Here is a 6,128-nt window from a genome sequence, read left to right on the forward strand (position 1 = left end):
TGCACATTATTTATTTATTTAAAACTTATTTTTATTTATTTACTTATTTTGACTGCTCTGGGTCTTAGCTGCAGCATACAGGATCCTTGATCTTTGTGGTGGCATGTGGACTTGTTAGCTGCAGCATGTAGGATCTAGTTCTCTGACCAGGGATTGAACCTGGGGCCCCCTGCATTGGCAGTGTGGAGTCTTAACCACTGGACCACCAGGGAGACCCAATTATTTCTTTTTCTTGAGTCATTTGAAAGTAGATAACATACATCATGCCACCGTATTTCTTTAACACATCTGAGTACGTTTTCTAAGAACAGGATACTGGTAACCACAGTTACCAACAATGGAAAATTTAACATTTACCATCTATCTCTTAACAAAGATAAAACAGTGACTGTAAGCTGCCATCCATATCCCAGTTTTGTCCCCAGAATACCTGTTACAGCATTTTCTTCTCCCCTCAAGGACAGGACTCAGTCCAAGATCACATCTTGTATTTAGTTGTTTTTTTAGTCTCCTTTTATTCTGGAACAGTTACTCAGTCTGCCTTTGTCTCTCATGACATTAATATTTAAAAATAAAATACTGGCCAGTTTCTTTTAAATATATAAAATATTCCTCAACTGGGGCTTGTGTGTTTTCCCATATTTAGAATCAAATTATGCACCCCTAGCCTAAGTGATTCTGTGTCTTTCTTGGGGTGGAGACACATACCTGGAAGCTCACAACTTCCTCTGCCTCTCATTAGTAATATTAATTTTGACCACCTAGTCAAGTGCTGTCTGTTTTTCCCACTATGCGGTTATAATTTTCCTCTTATAACTAACAAGCAAACTGTAGGGAAACACTTTACACAAACTATGTAAACACCTTATTCCTCATGAAACTTCCTCCCTTAAAATTAGCACTCACTGATGACTCTTGATCAAACCAATTTTTACTCTGATGGTTGCAGAATTATTTTCTACTTCATCATTTCCCTTATATTTGTCAATCAGCAATTTCTCTTTTCCTACATTAATTTATTCAGCCTGACATTCCAAGTTCATCTTTAACTTTTCCTGTCCCAACCCTGGGATAGGACCTGGAATGAATCCAAGGACCCTGGTTCCTTTTAGTGGAAAATGGTATTAAAAGATCTGGGTCTCTTGTTGATTGTTATTGGGTACATGTTTATTTCCAGGCACCTTTGTGCATAATGCTCTGTCATTTCAGAGCGATATTCCTTATAATGTTGACGCCAAGTTATTCAGACATTCTTCCTTTCTAAAAGTACCTAATTAAGCAACAATTCCTGCACTTAAAGATTTGGTTATTGGTGATAATGGAAGATTTTAAATGGTCATGGGACTTCCTTGGTGGTCCATGGTTAAGAACCTGCCTCAAAAACAGGTTCAGTCACTGGTTCAGGAAGATTCCACATGTGTCAGAGCAACTAAGCCCATACACATCAACTCCTGATCCCACACGCCACAGCTGCTGAAGCCTGAGTGCCTAGAGCCTGTGCTCTGCAACGAAAGAAGCCACGATGAAAAGCCCGTCCACCACAACTTGAGAGTAGCCCCTGCTCGGTGCAACTAGAGAAAGTCCTCTCATAGCAGTGAAGACCCAGCAGAGCCAAAGATAAATAAATAGATAGGTGACTAAATAAAAATTTATGAATAAATAAAATGGTCATAAATGTTTTGCATTTATATCCATCAAGAGATGGAGTATAACCACTCCTTGAAGCTGGGATAACCTGATAATTTGCCTTACCACCTAAATATGCTTGAGAGAGAGGGTGGGGAAGGAATAATGCTATGTGAATTACAAGCAAGGCTTCAAGGGAGCTTGAAGCTTCCACTCACACACTGGCTACCCTGAGACTGCCATGAAAGACCACAAGGAGAGAGAGGTTCAGCCGAGAGCACCAAACTCCCATCATGTGAGAAAAGGCAACTTGTATCATCCAGCCCCATGTGAGCTGCCAGTTGCCTACAGCTACCAGATCAACCCAGCCTGACCATCAGAAGAATCACCCCACTGAAAGTAGGTGTACTGCTTGAAGAAAAAAGCTTCTGAATATTTTCAAAAGCAGATTACAAGTGTTTCTCATATTTTTAAACTGTGTATTCATGTATAATATACATACAGGAAAGTACAGATTACAAGTATACAACTCTGTATTTTTACAAATTAAGCACACTTGAATACAGAAACACAACTTTACTAGCACCCAGATTGACCCCTTCTAGTTACTACTCCATGCCTCAAAGGTAATCACAATTCTGACCACAAACATAGATTAGTTTTGCCTGTATTCTACTTTTTTTAACCAAGAAAAAAAATTCTAAACAAAAAAATCCATGTAAAACTTTATAGTCAGTCCTCGATGAATCTGGGGTTCTGCATTCATGGATTCAACCAGTATTAGATCATATAGTACCATAATATGTATTTAGTGGAAAAAAAATCCTCATATAAATGGACTTGCACAGTTCAACAATACCCTTGTGCTGTTCAAAGGTCAACTGCATAGACTGAGAAGCAATGGTCTACAGCTATACACAATAACTCATAATGCTGAAAGAAAAAGGTCAAAACACAGAAGACTACATTCTGTATGATTCTTTTTATTAAAGTAGAATTCAGGCATTACTCTAGGAGATGGATTGAAAAAGATATTGCTGCAACTTAAATGGGACCTAATCAAGCTCAAAAGCTTTTGCACAGCAAAGGAAACCATAAACAGAATGAAAAGATAACCCACAGAATGGGAGAAAATATTTGGAAATGATGTGAGTGACAAGGGATTAGCTCCAAAATTTATAAGCAGCTCATGTGGCTTAATATCAAAACAAACAACCCAATCAAAAAATGGGCAAAAGACCTAAATAGACATTTCTCCAAAGAAGACATACAGATGGCCAAGAGGCACATGAAAAGATGTTCAACATCACTAATTATTAGAGAAATACAAATCAAAACTACAATGAGATATCACCTCACACTAGTCAAATGGCCATCATTAAAAAAAATCCACAAACAAAAATTGCTGGAGAGGGTGTAGAGAGAAGAGAACCTTCCTACAGTGTTGGTTGGAATGTATATTGGTATAGTCACTATGGAGAACAGTACGGAGGTTCCTTAAAAAACTAAAAATACAGCTACATATGATTCTACAATCCCACTCTTGGGTATATATCCTGGGGAAAACATGGTGCAAAAGGATATATGCACCCCAATGTTCACTGCAACACTGTTTACAATAGCCAAGACAGGGAAGCAACCTAAATGTCCATCAACAGAGGAATGGATAAAGAAGATGTGGTACATATATACAATGGAATATTACTCGGCTGTTAAAAGAATGAAACAATGCCATTTGCAGCAATTTGATGGACTTAGATATTGTCATACTAAGTGAGGTAAGTCAGACAGAGAAAGAAATATCATATGATATAGCTTATATGCAGAATCAAAAAAATGATACAAATGAACTTATTTACAAACAGACTCACAGACTTACAGAATGAACTTATGGGTACTGGAGGGAAACATAGAGGGGGAAGGAAGGGATAGTTAGGAAGTTTGGGATTGACATGTACACACTGCTTTATTTGAAATGAATAACCAAGAAGAAAAAAATTAATTAGAATTTTTTCTTGGTAATTTATTTTAAATAAAGCAGTGCCTATAACCCCCTCATTATATAATATTCTGAATTAGTTACCTATTGCTGTGTAATACATTACTCCAAACTTGAGGGATTTAAAACAGCTAACATTTATCTATTAGAATAGTAAGGGAGAATTATTCTATCACCAATAAAATTCTGCAAATACAATTCTCTTAAAATCTTTATAGTTCTCCTGTGAATCTTATGGAGGTTAACTACATCACATGAAAGCCATATTCACAAATATTATCGAGATAAACCTTTTCTTCCTTGGGGTTCTTTGATCACTGAGAGTCCTATTGTTTAATGAAACCATTCTGAGGCACTGCCTTAGCTCTTTCTTTAACAGAAAATTTATGTTTATATCCTTGGCTTTATTTTCAGACAATAGTTTCTTGAGCATTCCTTAGATATGGTCTTTCCCTGAAAGCCCTTTTTTTTTTTTTTTTTTGCTGCATTGGGTCTTCTTTGCTATATGTGGGCTTTCCCTAGTTGTGGCAAGCAGGAGGCTACTCTTCGTTTCCATGTGCGGGCTTCTCATTGTGATGGCTTCTCTTGTGGAGCACCGGCTACAGGAACCCAGGCTTCAGTGGTTGTAGCCCATGGGCTCAGTAGTTGTGGTGTACTGGCTTAGCTGCTCCACAGCATGTGGACTCTTCCCAGACCAGGGATCAGACCCATGACTCCTGCACTGGCTGGCCAATACTTATCCACTGCACCACCAAGGAAGTCCTGGAAGCCATTTTTTAAAATTCTAGCCTCACTGGTCCTTGGAGAGGCTAGGAAATTTCAAACCTAACAATCCCCAGCACTTTTTTTTATTGGCATTCCTTTCTTTAGCTTATCTCTTTCTTTTCATATATGTTCTACTAAAAGTGACAAGAAGAAACCTGAAGGCACCTTCAACATTCTGCTTGAAAATCTCAATGAGATCCCCAATTCATTAGATATATATGCATACATGCTAAGTCCCTTCAGTCATGTCTGACTCTTTGCGACCCCATGGACTATAGCCCACCAGGTTCTCGGTCCATGGGATTCTCCAGCAAGAATACTGGAGTGGGTTACCATGCCCTCCTCCAGGGGATCTTCCCAACCCAGGGATGGAACCTGCATCTCTTAACCTCTCCCGCCTCTGCAGGCAGGTTCTTTACCACTAGTGCCACCTGGGAAGCTCCTCAATTTCCCTACTTTCCTCACTTTTCTTTCTCAAAGGACGTGAGCCTTCTACTAATATGCTCTTCAATATCTTTCAGTCTTTCACTAACACTCCTAGATTCCTTCCTGGTTCTACCCAAGACCCAGTTCCAAATCCATTCCCACATTTTTAGGTTTTTATTATGGCAGCACTTCATTTCTAGTATTTGCACAATCCTAGAAGCTAAAACCTACACTCAGGAGCTGACTATATATGCTATTGTTTATTTTGCTTAACAGCTTTGGATATCATTCAGTATCAGTAGATATAGATTAATCCAGTGTCCCATTGTCTGACTGAATCATATTAAAAAATTTTAACTTTCTAATATTTAAGATTTAAATGATTAATATTTTATTTTTTGATTAATATTTTAATTGTTAATAGATTGGCCAATTGCTCTAAGCTGGGTCCATTAACACTCACAACAACGTATGGTAGTGACTATTTCCTCAAATACTTGATCACTTGTGTTAGCAAACTCTTTGACCTTTACTAAATTGCTAAACAAAAACCATTTCATTGTTACTCTAATTTGGATTTTACTTATTATGAATAGGGTCAAGTGTACATTCATTTGTTTGAAAAGCCATTTTTACTTTTTCCCTCAACTGTCTAATCACAATTTTTGCCCATTTGGGGGTGACTGATAATTTTTTCTTATTGATGTTTTATAGCTCTTAAGAAAAATAGGCCTTGATCTGTCTTACATGTTGCACATATTTTTTCACAGTTTGTCATTTCTCAAGTTTGTTTATAGAAATTTCTTCACCCAAGCTTATTATATAGGCAAATCTATTAATACGTCCTTTTATCTTACTTAGAGATATCTTCCCCACTCCAAGATCATAAAAAAGAACAAAACAAACTCCATGAATTATTTGACTACTCTTTGTGGTTACATTTTTAATAATAAGATATTTGATACATCTGGAATTTATTTTGGTGTAAAGAGGGTGAGAATCTCACTTTCTCTCCAGCCGATTAGTCATTTCTTTGTACACAGTTCATCCAATAATCCAACCGTCCCTCTCCCATGCCCCCACATTTTCATTATGTTTTACATTTCCTATTATATCTTTTTTCCCTATTAAATTGTGACATCTTTTATTAGAACCATGGGACCACAGGACATAGGGCAGCAGCAAGAATCCAGCTACAGCTAAGGTAGTACAGGTCTGCAGCTTGCACGCCTAAGTACAACCAATCTAGGCACTGTGTGGGGTTTCTTTCCTTCCGCAAGTCTGCAACAAGGAGCAGTCAGAAGAAGCAGGC

Source organism: Ovis canadensis, chromosome 3, assembly GCF_042477335.2.
Source record: "Ovis canadensis isolate MfBH-ARS-UI-01 breed Bighorn chromosome 3, ARS-UI_OviCan_v2, whole genome shotgun sequence".
Classification (NCBI taxonomy): Eukaryota; Metazoa; Chordata; class Mammalia; order Artiodactyla; family Bovidae; genus Ovis; species Ovis canadensis.